The sequence below is a fragment of the Leucopleurus acutus genome (genome assembly GCF_964270905.1).
Source record: "Leucopleurus acutus genome assembly, chromosome: 7".
Classification (NCBI taxonomy): Eukaryota; Metazoa; Chordata; class Mammalia; order Artiodactyla; family Delphinidae; genus Leucopleurus; species Leucopleurus acutus.
In genome coordinates this window covers 80,818,497-80,833,737 of record NC_139150.1, presented here as the reverse complement: position 1 = coordinate 80,833,737, position 15,241 = coordinate 80,818,497, and the positions used below count along the sequence as shown (strand labels likewise).

The 15,241-nt window shown below is 42.6% G+C and overlaps 1 protein-coding gene across 3 annotated transcripts in view; it reads right to left on the bottom strand.

The window, feature by feature from the left end:
* Positions 1–6,250, bottom strand: part of UBAP1 (ubiquitin associated protein 1) — a 55,942-nt gene extending 49,692 nt beyond the window's left edge. For 2 of the 3 annotated variants that reach the window (XM_082842567.1, XM_082842569.1), the window contains exon 1: positions 6,131–6,250. The gene's annotated coding sequence lies outside the window, so the exon portion shown is untranslated. Of the gene's footprint in view, positions 1–5,604; positions 5,668–6,130 lie in introns of those variants that run through there. The other variant, XM_082842568.1, reaches the window with a different exon arrangement.
* Positions 6,251–15,241: the final 8,991 nt, after the last annotated feature.

The window sequence follows — 15,241 nt, the reverse complement described above, 5'->3', positions numbered from 1 at the left end:
AAGACCATGATGATAAGATGCAGCACAAGAAAAGCAAAGCCAGTCTGACCTTGAGTCTCCAAAGGGTTATTAAAAGAGGCTGGGGGGGCTTCCCTGGTGGCGCAGTGGTTGGGAGTCTGCCTGCCGATGCAGGGGACACGGGTTCGTGACCCAGTCCGGGAAGATCCCACATGCCGCAGAGCGGCTGGGCCCGTGGGCCGTGGCCGCTGGGCCTGCACGTCCAGAGCCTGTGCTTTGCGGCGGGAGAGGCCACAGCGGTGAGAGGCCACAGCGGTGAGAGGCCCGTGTACCGCAAAAAAAAAAAAAAAAGAGGCTGGGGATAGGCCAGCCAGCAGTGACAAACAGCAAAAGATTGGGAATTAAAGGTAGCTGAAGGCTGAGTTTAGCATCAAAATCTCTAACTTTGTTGTTCTCTTCTATTTACCCATCAAATCTGATGGTAACTAAAAATTTTCCATTATTCTCTTCTATAAGCTATGAGAGACATTCTAAAGTATGGCATTTATGCAAGGATTCTCAAAACTTTAGGGACATATCTTTCACAAATACCAAGGGTGTACTGTATATCACTATACAGTATTTACAGTATAATTAAAGTCTGGTGGATGTTTTATATTTCAACATGATCTTTGCCAGGATCAGAACATCCAACTGCTTAGAAGAACAGTTCCCAAAGTTCATAGTACTCCATAGTCTTCTCATGAAAAAAAGAAAAAAGTTTTTAGAGGCTTTAATACATGACAGAGTAAATCAAATCGCTCAAGATTTTTATAAAAATAACCTAAGAGATAAGGGTTTAATGGTGGATAGGAGCCACACAGTCCAAAGAACTGGGCAGGGAGTTTAAAAAACAAAACAGAAAAACTATATCCTCCCTCACATATGTTCTAGTCAGTTTGCAATGTTCATCATAATTTTTTTTTTTTTTGGCCACACCACGTGGTTCGCAGGATCTTAGTTCCCTGACCAGGGATTGAACCTGCTCCCTTGGCAGTGAAAGCTCGGAGTCCTAACCACTGGACCACTAGGGAATTCCCCATCATAACTTTAAACAGATGTAGTTTCTCCAATACTAAGAAGAGTATTTCATTCTTTTAAATGTATCTAATTTAAGTTAAATACCATAAACATACGAGCAAAAAACCCCAAAAACACCCCCACACACACAGGAACAAGTTGTTGTTTTGTTTTGTTTTGTTCTGGGGTTTTTTTTAATTATTTTATTTATTTTTGGCTGCTTTGGGTCGTCGTTGCTGCCTGCGGGCTTTCTCTAGTTGTGGCAAGAGGGGGCTACTCTTTGTTGTGGTGCACGGGCTTCTCATCGCAGTGGCTTCTCTTGTTGCAGAGCACGGGCTCTAGGCACGCAGGCTTCAGTAGTTGTGGCTCGCGGGCTCTACAGCACAGGCTCAGTAGTTGTGGCTCACAGGCTTAGTTGTTCTGCAGCCTGTGGGATTTTCCCAGACCAGGGCTTGAACCTGTGGCCCCTGCACTGGCAGGCGAATTCTTAACCACTGCACCACCAGGGAAGTCCAAAGTTGTTTAACTATGAAAATTTACATATTTCTCCTTTTTACTTAATGTAATTACATTCCACCTAATTTTATCCTAATTATATAATATTGTATTACTTGAAAATAAAAACAAAAAAACTCTTCCAAAATGTTTCCACGTCAGCTCTCTCACAAACCACAATTATTCTTTATGCTTCTTTTTTTTTTTTTTTTGGCAGTACGCGGGCCTCTCACTGTTGCGGCCTCTCCCATTGCGGAGCACAGGCTCCGGATGCACAGGCCCAACAGCCATGGCTCAGGAGCCCAGCCGCTCCGCGGCATGCGGGATCCTCCCGGACCGGGGCACAAACCCGTGTCCACTGCATCGGCAGGCGGACTCCCAGCCACTGCACCACCAGGGAAGACCCACAATTATTCTTGATAAACCCCACACCAGACAGGACTAGATATCAAAAAATCTTTCTGAACATATTTTAGTAGAAATCCTAACTGCTCAGAATGAGTGACTCATGAATTGTGCACACAAGAAAACTCTCTCACCGTCATACCACATTATTAACATTTTGTAAAATGCATACATCATTCACAAATCTATTAGTTTCCCAGTTTGGGGAAATATATGTAACCTGTGTATAAGGCACAACTCAAGCTGCTTTTAAAACCCTCTGGCCCAGGACTTCCCTGGCAGCGCAGTGGTTAAGAATCCGCCTGCCAATTCAGGGGACACAGGTTCGATCCCTGGTCTGGGAAGATCCCACGTGCTGCAGAGTAACTAGGCCCGTGCACCACAACTACTGAGTCCACGAGCCTAAGGCCCGTGCTCTGCAACAAGAGAAGCAACCACAACAAAGAGTAGTCCCCGCTCACCGCAACTATGCGCAGCAACGAAGACCCAATGCAGCCAAAACTAAATAAATAAATAAATTAACTTATTTTTTTTAAAAAGTCTGGCCCTGTAACTCCAAAGACAATACAAACACAACTCTTGAGAAGCTGGCCTTTCTAATCAAGCAAATATTGGTACTAAATGTCACATTAGATGCCACGTGACAGACACGTATACTCTTGTATTTATTAAAACAGCATGCCTAGTAGAAGAGGATTTCCTAAATATGAAAAGTTCAGTTCATTAAAATTATGAACTTTTCTCATCAAAAGACTATGAAGAGATGAGACAAGTCACAAATTGGGAGAGGATATTTGCAAACCATCAACTAACAAATAATTAGTATACAAAATAAATAAAGAACTCTTAAAAATCAGTAAGAAAAAGAGAAAACTCAAAAATAGGCAGAGAACTTGAATATACACATCACAGAAGCACAAATGGCCAAGGAACATACAAAAAGGATGCTCAACTTTGGGAAATGGTAATAAAAACACAGTAGATCCTATTTCAAACCCAAGAGATAAGAAAAAAATTTTAAACTCTGACAATATTAAGTGTTGGGGAGGAAATGAAACAACCAAAACACACACACTGCTGGCTCTTGACTCAGTAAACCACAAGATTCACAATTACCATGAGCCAATTCAGTGACTCAAACCCTGGAAGTGTTTGGTAAGCATTAAGCAACTGACAATGACCAACCCAAAATTCTGAGAACACATGAGGATTACTGCCAAATACAAATTTTGGCCCTTGCTGAAGCAGGTCCAACCTGACTCAGCAATACAAGTATAAAAACTTTTAGTCCCTTATCCAGTTTATCCAGTTTATTTTGTAAAGTACAAAATATTCAGGTATTTACTTCCTCCTAGAATACTGATGATACATTAAGTGACTAAAACTGTAATGAACTATTTATCATTCCAGTTACACTACTATTTCAGTGAGAACAAGTAGTTTAAAATGGTATTACTTTAAAACTCATGCTTATACTTTAAATTTACTTGATAGGAATTAAATGGCCCTGTGACCATCTAAGTGGGGCAAAATGATGTAACAGAAGCAGTAAAGGCACTGAAATTGGACAAATTTAGTAACCTTGGTTACGTTACTCAACTTTACTAATCCTCAGTTTCCTCAACACCTAAAAACCATGCCTCTCACGGCCTGCTTACCTAAACGAATTGTAAGGATTAAGTGAGATTATGTAAAGTGTTTAACAATGCCTAGCTCATTAATATAGACCCAATTTTAGCACACATCCCTTTGTAAATCCAGCTGCCCTCACCTAAAATTTTTTAAATCTGAAATTATAATTCTCAATTCATAGGAAAATATTATTCTTACATTCAAATTATTTTCCAATATTACAAGAAATTGTGTGCTACAGGTTAGAAGAGCAACACCCCGCTTACATCTTTCTCTGACTGAAAGGCTCTTTCCTATAACGAATTAGATTCTGGAAAAGAGGGTAGATTTTCACTTATCTTCGTGATACAGATGCAAGGATTCCCATGCTATGTGGGAAACTAAATCCAGTTATTTCTAAGCTTCAACTCAAGGTTTTCTTGACTCCAAGAAGAAGCTTATTTAATACCTAATTTAAGGTACTGTATGCTACCTTTTGCATTTCTTGAGAAAGACTGTCTGAAGAAAATTACCTGGTTAATGATAAACTGATGGTCTGGTTTTGGTTTTGGTTGCTCTGTGGGGAAAATGTTTACACTTAAAATAATCTACATATAAAAAAACCTCAAAACATTCAACAATATAATTAAATAACAGGAAAAATGTATAATACTGACTACACTCTGAGGTAATGAAGATACATTTATAATGCTGAAAAAATTCAGAGAATTTTAGTCACTGAATTAAACTTCAGGAATCCTCATTTTAAATACCTTACCACAGTCAAGATATCAAAGAAAAGTCACCCAAGATAAAGTGATGTTTGCCAGCCTGAGAAATGGGAACTAAAAACTACTGATGAGAATTGTCCACAGACCTAATATTATCATATTAGGATACTGTTACTGTCTTCTTCAAAATTAAAAACAAAAATAAAATCTTTCAGATATACATAAAGTATGTCATGATGAAATAATGAGTCAAATACTAAACAACAGAAAAATTCAGTAAGTTCTTATATTTACATAATTTTATAACACTTCCTTAGTCTTCATTTCCAAAAAACACTTTTTCTTCCAATGAGGCTGTGCAATTATATTCTCACTAGAGAAATATTAATTTTGCCATTTCCATAATTATAATGACTTATTAATGCAACACACATTTGGCAGTCAATAAACATTGAATAAATAAGTAACAAAGAATGAATAGGATGGATTAGAAACAATTAATTTATAAAATCCCACTTTAAAAAGTAGGTTAGGGCTTCCCTGGTGGCACAGTGGATGAGAGTCCGCCTGCCAATGGAGAGGACACGGGTTTGTGCCCCGGTCGGGGAAGATCCCACATGCCGCGGAGCGGCTGGGCCCGCGAGCCATGGCCGCCGAGCCTGCGCGTCCGGAGCCTGTGCTCCGCAACGGGAGAGAGGCCACTACAGCTAGAGGCCCGCGTACCGCAAAAAAAAAAAAACAAAAACAAAAACAAACAAACAAAAAAAAGTAGGTTAATGCACACAATGTAATTCTTTTAGACTTCAGACATTTTACATTCTTTGCTACAAAATAATACAGAAACTTTCAGTTTAACTAGTTTGGGACATTAACTAGAAAGAGCTGTCTATCACTAAAGACTAAGTGCCCCGTTTTTCACATCATCAAATCTGACAAAATTCTAAAGAGAAACATCCATCATATCTATCCAAATTCTCAAATTCTAATAATTAGAACTGAGGAAAGAAAGAAGCCCTAGTAAGGTGAGTTAGAACAGAAGCTATTTAATAGATAACTAAATTACCAAATCTGGTTTTGCAACACTCCGTGGTGTCTAAAAACTCTCAAAATTTTATTTCACTTTAATATAAAATGTATTTTTATGCCTAGCCACACTTTTAAGAAACTGTCTGGAAACAAAAATGTGGCGACAACACAAAGGTCAGAGATCGCTGACAGAGATCAAATAAATGAACTATAACTTAATGATCCACAAGAAAGATTAGGGGCTGTTTATGAAGCCCAGGGGGACTGTACAGATAAGTCTCCACCCAAGAAACAAACAAAAGAAGCAAGATTAACATACCTGGAGAAGACCAGGCAAGGCCAAATATATCCCCAAAGATCACTCGCCCCGGATCTGGTCTCCTCCCTTTCCCCCTAACCTCATCGCCTCAGGGAAAACTAAATCTGTATCTCACGTCCCCAGCTCACCCTCAAGTCGTCCCCATCACTAACCTTTACTAAAACCTGGGTCCCTCTCCCCAACATCCTCTAATTCCCACCGAGCTCTCGCTCCAGCCACATAGATGTCTACTGCGCCTATTTTCCAGTAGAGTATTAGTCCCCTTAATCCGAACTCATTTATTTTCCCGCGTCCCATCTGCCCTCCGCCCCTTCAACTCTGGTCCCCTCACTCCGACCCTTCTCCCAGAATCCTCCCCAAGTCACCCGCCTCTGGCCCCTTCGCCTTCACACCCCCTGAGCTGCCGCTCCTCTCATTCCACTCAGCCTCCAGCTTCCTCCCTATCCCTCCCCCATCCGTCTCCCGGTACCTGCTCCCTCCCCCAACTCCGCCCCTCTCCCCCTCCCCCAGCGGGAGGCCCCCTCACCTGAACGCTGGCGCCGCTGTCCCAGAAGCCGAAAGGTGCTGCCGCCGACCGGCCCCCCAGGCTCGGTCCCCGCTGAGCTCCTGACGGCCCCTAGGGAGAGCGAAGACCACCACCTCCAACTCTGCTCTCCCCAGGCCAGGCCGTCACCGTAGCCACCGCCACTGCCACAGCCGCCATGTTGAAGCCCCACTTCCCTCCTCCTTCCCCTCACCGCTCCTCCCCTTTGGGCGTCTGACGTCATAGCGCCGCGCTCCATCCCTCGAGCCAATGGGAGAAGTCAACAGTGACGTGACTAATCTCCACAAGGGCTGAACATTGCTAGGTTTCAGAGCGTCGCTGTTGGAACCAGTGAACCCGGCACACCCAAGGGGAGGGAGGAAAAGTGAGGGTCACTGAGAGGGTAATGCGTAAGGGTTGGAGAAGGGGCCCAGGTGGGAGTCCGAGAGACTTGAATCTCGAAGCGAAGCACAAAGGCTTACCAAGCAGACCCACTTGGAAATCAGGATGTCTGGCTTCTGGTCCTGGGTCATTGAGTTGGTACAAAGTCCTACCTTTCTGGGCCTCACTTTCCCCATTTACAAATTGTAAGGGAGCACGACCCTATGAGGCCTTACCAGAACAGACCCCCACCCATGTCCTCTGCCTGCCTTTTGTCTGTAAAAAAAAATTTAGTCGGAGAATAAATTTAATCAGAGAACTGAAAAAATGCAGAAAGAAAGAAAAACAGTCAAGCAAGACACAATAATAATACTTTAGCCATTAAACAAAGTCAAGGACCTTTAGTTCTTCCTGAAGGACTATAGATAATATTCTGAGCTATGTCCTTTGAGCTGTTTTGCAGATACTGAACCCCTGCCCCCACCAGGTGGAAGAAGTTAACTGTAGGCTGCCCACAAGCATGTAGACCCCAGACCAGTTGAAACCAGAAGGTTGATGATGCACTCCTGATTACCTCATCACCAACCAATCAGAAGAATGTCCACGAGCTGACCACTCCCTGCTCCTTGAACACTGTAAGACTCCTCACTACCTCCTCCAGGGCGGGACACACAGTCTTGAGGGCATTAGCCCACTGTGACCCCCTTTGCCTGGCAAAGCAATAAAGCTGTTCTTTTCTACTTCACCCAAAACTGTCTCCATGTTTCTATTAGGCACCAGTGAACAGAGGCCGAATTTCAGCAACACAATGAATGAGTTGAAAGGTGACCTCTAAATCTCCCTCCAGTTCTGACATTCAACGGGTTTAAACCAGGTAATCCAATCCCAAACCTTTACTGCCTTCTGTACTTATTGGATGTCTCCTAGAATCAAGTGCATTGAGGTTCATAACTGAATGAGATGAGTCATTGTTCCCAAAAGTTCCTAACTGGTGGGAAAAATAGAAGCATAAACAGTAACTCTAGAAAAAGTCAGGGTGATGATGACATCAGTTGCTCTGGAAAAATTGACCTTTGGCTAAAGGATTAGGAGAGATTTACATCTCTACACTTTCTTGGTACTGTAGTAAAGAATGTGTACACTCTGGTGTCTAATTCTCTAGCCCTGTTTTCTCTCCAGAACTCCAGAGAAGATTAATTGTATTTTGAAGAGTGCAGCAGTTTTAATCCACAATGAGAGAAAGTGGGCATTCCAGAAGGGGGCAGTTAAAATGAACAGAGAGGGACTTCCCTGGTGATCCAGTGGGTAACACTCTGTGCTCCCTGTGCAGGTGTCCAGGGTTCAATCCCTGGTCGGGGAACTAGATCCCACATGCATGCTGCAACTAAGAGTTTGCATGCCGCAACTATGAGCCCGCATGCCGCAACTAAAAAAGAAATTCCGGGCTTCCCTGGTGGTGCAGTGGTTGAGAGTTCGCCTGCCGATGCAGGGACGCGGGTTCGTGCCCCAGTCCGGGAGGATCGCACATGCCGCGGAGCGGCTGGGCCCGTGAACCATGGCCGCTGAGCCTGCACGTCCGGAACCTGTGCTCCGCAAAACGGGAGACGCCACAACAGTGAGAGGCCCGCGTACCGCAAAACAAACAAACAAACAAACAAACAAAAATCCCACATGCCACAAGGAAGATCCCACGTGCTGCAACGAAGACCCGGCACAGCCAAAATAAATAAATAAATAAAAATACATATTAAGGGACTTCCCTGGTGGCACAGTGGTTACAAATGTGCCTGCCGGGCTTCCCTGGTGGCGCAGTGGTTAAGAATCTGCCTGCCAATGCAGGGGACACGGATTTGAGCCCTGGTCCAGGAAGACCCCACATGCCCCGGAGCAACTAAGCCTGTGCGCTGCAACTACTGAGCCTGCGCTCTAGAGACCATGAGCCACAACTACTGAAGCCCATGCACCACAACTACTAAAGGCCACGCGCCTAGAGCCCATGCTCCTCAGCAAGAGAAGCCACCGCAATGAGAAGCCCGCGCACCACAACAAAGAGTAGCCCCCGCTCCTGCAACTAGAGAAAGCCCACACGCAGCAACGAAGACCAAATGTAGCTATAAGTAAGTAAATAAATAAAACATTTTTTAAAATACATGTTAAAAAAATAAACTGAACAGAGAATAGCAAATCATCACTTTTGGACTGCTTTCCTACTTAATTCAACAGATAATGGGCAGCCACAGAAGGTTTGTGGAGAGAGCAGTATCTGAGCAAATCTCTTCATCAGGAGAATTAAAATGGTAGCAGTGAATAAAATGGATTGGAGACTACCTTGTAGACTTCTACACTGAGTAAAAGACTTACACCTGAACTAAAGCATAGACAGTGGGAATGGAGACTAGGAGATAAGCTGGAGCAAGACTTAGGAAATGGACTCAACAAGATTTAGAGACCTGCTATATGGAGGGAGAGATCACAAAGAAGAAAGAGCCAAGTTTTGGAGGTGTCTTATTAACAGAAATAAGGCCTAAGGTTTACTGAAGCACTAGGGGAGATAATAATGAGTCTAGCTGGCCAAACTGAGATTAAGACGATGGCAGATTTTCTGCAGAGATGCTCAGGAGGAAATGTGAGCTTGGAAATCAGGAAAGAGATAAGGAGTACACAGGTATAACATAGTGGTACTCCTTGAACAAATAAATTTGTCATTCATTTATCCAGCAAGTACTAATCGAGTGCCTGCAGTATACCAGACACTGTTCTATGCACTAGGGATACAACAGTATATAAAAATACCCCCCCCAAAGAAACCTGCTCTCACAAATCTTACCTTCTAGAGGAAAATAATAATAGTGGTGACAGGTTTTACAAAGAAGAATAAAGCAAGGAAAGGAAATAGAAAGTATCCAGCGTTGAAATTTATAAAGGATGGCCAGGGAAAGATGACATCTGAGAAAAGACCTGAAGGAAGTGAGGACATGAGTCATGCAGATACCTAGGAGAACAAAATGCCAGGACAAGGGAACAGAAAGTACAAACACCCTGAGATGAAAGCTCACCTTCTATGTTCTAGGATCAGTAAGCAGCCAGGTATGGCTGGCATGGAGTGCGTGAGCAATGAAGAGAATAAGGCAGGTGAAAGCCCAGAGGTAACAGGGGGCTAAATCATACAGGGTTTTGTAGATCATTTTAAGGACTTTGACTTTTACTCTAAGTGAGAGTTTTGGCAGAGAAGGAAAATGATCTAAATTTTTAGCAGGATCACTGTAGTGACTACACTGAGCATAGCTAAAGAAGGGCAAGGGCAGAAGAAGAAAGACCACTTGGAGGTATTGCAGTAATCCAGACAGGAAATGATAGTGCTGTAGACTGAGAAGTAGTAGTAGTGAAGGTGATAAGAAATGGTTGGGTTCTGGGTAGGTTTTGAAGATAAAGCTGTAAGAATTTGCTCACAGATTAGATGCACAGTGTGAGAAAATGAGAAGACTCAAGGATGACTTTAAAGTTTTTGACCTGAGTCAAATTTTTGCAGGTATGGCTACAAGAATGGAAAATCAGATTAATTCAAATTTCTGGGGATACGACCCTTTGGAACACTGACAAATACGGCATGGGAAGATAAAGCAGAGAGATGGAAAAGTGGTGGCCAGAGAAGTAGAAAAGGAATCAGGAACTGTGGTGCCAGGGAGGATTAGGAAGGAAAACTCTTTGGAGGACTGGGCCTGTGCCTCCTCTCAGAGTAGGACTCCCTGAGGCCAGAGACAAACCTCCGCCATCAGGCAGGGACTTCCTGAGGTTCCTCATAAGCCTAGGTCTCCTGATCTAGTAATTTTTCCTTCTCTGCCTTCTTGCTTTAAGTGGGGACCAAGTTGCTGACCACCTACTACTGGGCCAGCCTGCCACGTCCCTCCAACCCCCATAGAGACAACTCATCCTTAGGAAATGGAAAGGCACAGAGAACTATATTCAGTATACTATGATAAACCATAATGGAAAAGAATATTACCCAAAAAAGAATGTATATATAACTGAATCACTTGTCTGTACAGAAGAAATTAACACAACATTGTAAATCAACTATACTTCAACATTTTTAATTTTTAAAAAATATTTTTAAAAAGAGAAATGGAAAGGAAGTGAGGACATTTCCTAGAAAAACAAATAGTTCTTCATCTTCCTAGGAATGACTCATACTTGTCAGTTTCCACACATGAATCCCAGTGCTGGCTCACCTGGGGCCAGAAGATGGTGAACAGGGTGCCAGTCCTCTACTTTCCCTGCCCTGTGTCTTTCCCTCCCAGTGCCAGCATACCTGCTGGCCTAGAAGCAGCTCTCCAGGCAAGGAGCACCAGTTTGTGCTTCTCCCGCTTTTCCTCTTTTTTCTCCCTCCCTTCATACACTAGGCTTTGGGGTACTTAAAAGCAGGCACAGGAAACACATACAAGCAGCCCTAGAATCTTTCATTCATTTAGCCATCCAACATGGACTAAATCCTACTATATGCCAGGCACCATGAGTCTATAAAGATGCTCCAAAGAAGGTTAAGTAAGGAAATCAGACAGGTGTACAGATAATGATGTACCTGGCAGAAAATAACCTGAGTTTCCTAGGTAGCACTTTTCCTGCCTGAGGGGTAGAGAAGAGAGAGAATTCAGGCAGACTTGAGAAATCAAAGAAGACTTCATGGAGAGCTGAAGCAGTTAAGTTAGGCCTTAACAGACAGGTAGAACAAAGGGTGCCCAAATCAATGAGAACAAAGCAGTTTGAGCAAAGGCATGGATGCAGGAAAGTTCCAGGAAATCCAGATTTAATAAGTAGAGCAAAGGGTATATGTAGAAGAGCAGAGGGAGATAAGGCTGGAGAGACAAGGGGGACATGGCTTGGCTTGGGTTTAACAATTCTAAAGCTGTAAATAAAATTACTGACATCTTTCCTCCTGGGAAATTCAAGAGAAAAGTCTGGATGAGTCCTTACAATCTTGGAGGTCAGGTTGAAACCCTCTGCCCTTCCCCAGAAGCTCAAGGACTCTGGGTGACCTCTGGAGTTCCTTCTGATTGTAAGACCTATGTGATGACCAGCATATGAAGATGCAATTATCCTGATGACCATGAATGGATAAAGATGATTTCAAATTCCAAAAGGATGAAAATATAAACACACATACACACACACACATTCTAAAATATTAGAAGAGAATATAGAAAAATATTTTTTGAATCATGCATTGGGAAGAACTTTTCTAATCATGACGTCAAATTCAGAACGCATAAAGGAAATGATTGACAGATTTGATAATGGCAAAAGACCCCCTACACAAAGTGAAAAGATAAACTGGCAGAAAATATCTGTGACCTATATAATAGGAAAAGGGTTAATTTTTCCCACATACAAAGAGTCCCTACAAATCAGTAAGAAAAATAGAATGATTCTATAGAAAAATATGGGTGTAACTTGTTAAGAGGCAATCACTAAAGAAGAAACACAAATAGCTAGTGAACATATGAAAAGATGGCCCATATCACTGATTTTTTTTTAGTTTGAAATAGGTTATATGCCATTTATCTGTTTTTAAAATTAATTAATTTACTTATTTATTAGTTTTGGCTGTGTTGGGTCTTCATTGCTGCGCACAGGCTTTCTCTAGTTGCAGTGAGCAGGGGCTACTCTTCCTTGCGGTGCGTGGGCTTCTCATTGTCGTGGCTTCTCTTGTTGTGGAGCACAGGATCTAGGTGCGCAGGCTTCAGTATTTGTGGCACGTGGGCTCAGTAGTTGTGACTCGCGGGCTCTAGAGCTCAGGCTCAGTAGTTGTGGTGCACGGGCTTAGTTGCTCCGTGGCATGTGGGATCTTCACGGACCAGGGTTGGAACCCGTGTCCCCTGAATTGGCAGGTGGATTCTTAACCACTGCACCACCAGGAAAGTCCCATTTATCTGTTCATTAAAAGTTTTCAGCTCTTCACTGGTTGACAAACTATGGTCATGGGCCAAATCTAGCTCTACTGCATGCTTTATTTCCCCCAGTTTTACTGAGCTATAGTCGACATACAGCACTGTGTAAGTTTAAGGTGTACAGCATAATGATTTGACTTACATATATAATGAACTGATTATCATAAGTTTAGTGAACATCCATCACTTCATATAGATATAAAATTAAAGAAATAGCTTCCGTGGTGGCGCAGTAGTTGAGAGTCCGCCTGCCGATGCAGCGGACACGGGTTCGTACCCCGGTCCGCGAAGGTCCCACATGCCGCGGAGCGGCTGGGCCCGTGAGCAATGGCCGCTGAGCTTGCACGTCCGGGAGGCCCGCGTACCGCAAAAAAAAAAAAAAAAAAAAAAAAATCAAAGCAGTAAAATTAAAGAAATAGAAAAAAAATTTTGTGTGTGTGATGAAGCTCTTAGAACTTACTCTACACAACTTTCATATACGACATACAGCAGTGTTCATTATATTCATCATGTTGTACATTACATCCTAGTACTTATTTACGTTCTACCTGGAAGTTTGTACCTTTTGACCGCCTTCATCCAATTCCCCCTTCCCACACCCTTATCTATGGTAGCCACAAATCTCTTTTTCTATGAGTTTGTTTGTTTTTGAAATATTTGACCTACAACACTATGTTAGTTCCTGTTACACAACATAGTGGTTTGGCATTTCTATACATTTCAAAATGATCACCACAGTAAGTCTAGTTACAATATGTTATCTTACAAAGATATTACATAATTGTTGACTGTATTCGCCACACTGTATATTTCAACCCCATAACTCATTTATTTTGCAGCTGGAAGTTTGTACCTCTTAATCTCCCTCACCTGCTTATTTCCTCCCCCTACTCTCCTCCCCTCTAGCAACCATTTGTTTGTTCTCCATGTCTATAACTCTGTTTCTGTATCACTGGTCATTTTTAAAATGAAACAAGGCCCCATGTTTCACCTAACAGACTGGCAAGAGCTGAAAGGATTAATTATATCCAAAGCTGGCATGGATGGAGAAATAAGCATTCTTATACACTTTTTTTTTTGTATCTTTAAAAAAAATTTTATACAGTTTCTAAAGGTTACTTTCCATTTACAATTATTACAATATTGGCTATATTCCATGTGTTGTACAGTACATCCTTCAGCCTGTCTTACATCAAGTAGTTTGTACTTCCCACTGCCTCACCCCTATGTTGCCCCTCCCCCATTCTCCACTGGTAACCACTGGTTTTTTCTCTATATCTGTGTCTGCTTCTTTTATGTTATATTCACTGTATTTTTTAGATTCCATATGTAAATGATATCATAAAGTATTTATCTTTCTCTGTTTGACTTATTGCACTTAGCATTAGGTCCTCCAAGTCCATCAATGTTGCTGCAAATGGCAAAATTTCGTTCTTTTTTATGGCTGAGTAGCATTCCATTGTGTATATATACCACATCTTCTTTAACCTTTCATCTGTTGATGGACACTTAGGTTGTTTTCATGACAATTTACTAATTGGAAATAGTGTTGCCACGAACACTGGGGTGCATGTATCTTTTCAAATTAGTGTTTTCATTTTTTTCTGATATATACCCAAGAGTGGAATTACTGGGTCATATGATAGTTCCATTTTTAGTTTTTTGAGAAACTTCCATGCTGTTTTCCATAGTGGCTGCACCAATTTACAGTCCCACCAACAGAGTACAAATGTTCTCTACATCCTCACAAACATTTATTTGTGTTCTTTTTTTTTTTTTTTTTTCTGTATGCGGGCCTCTCTCTGTTGTGGCCTCTCCCGTTGTGGAGCACAGGCTCCGGACGCGCAGGCTCAGCGGCCATGGCTCACGGGGCCAGCCACTCCGCAGCATGTGGGATTTTCCCGGACTGGGGCACGAACCCGTGTCTCCTGCATCGGCAGGTGGACTCTCAACCACTGCACCACCAGGGAAGCCCTATTTGTGTTCTTTTTAAAAAAATATTATTTAGTTGCACTGGGTCTTAGTTGCAGCAGGTGGGCTCTTTAGTTGCGGCTTGCCAGCTCCTCAGTTTTAGCACGTGGGGTCCTTAGTTGTGGCACTAGAACTCTTAGTTGAGGCATGCATGTGGGATCTAGTTCCGTGACCAGGAATTGAACCCGGGCCCCCTGCATTGGGAGCACAGAGTCTTAACCACTGCACCACCAGGGAAGTCCCATTTGTGTTCTTTTTGATGATAGCCATTCGGACATGTGTGTGGTGATACTTCACTGTGGATTTGATTTGCATTGCCCTGATGATTAACGATGGTGAGTATACACACTCCTGATGACAGTATAAATTGGTGAAAAATTTTTGTAGAGCAATTTGGCAGTGACTATCACAATATATTGTGGAATAAAAAAGCAAATTGCAGAACAATGCCTATTGTATTCATTTTTGAAAAATTAAATGTACATATAGTTAGATATTAAAATGCATAGATAGGGACTTCCCTGGTGGCGCAGCAGTTAAGAATCTGCCTGCCACTGCAGGGGACACGGGTTCGAGCCCTGGTCTGTGAAGATCCCACATGCCGCGAAGCAACTAAGCCCATGTGCCACAACTACTGAGCCTGCGCTCTAGAGCCCGCAAGCCACAACTACTGAGCCCGTGTGCCACAACTACTGAAGCTCACGTGCCTAGAGCCCATGCTGCACAACAAGAGAAGCCACCACAATGAGAAGCCCGTGCACCGCAATGCAGCCAAAAATAAAATAAATAAATTAAAAAAAAAAAAAGAATCCGCCTG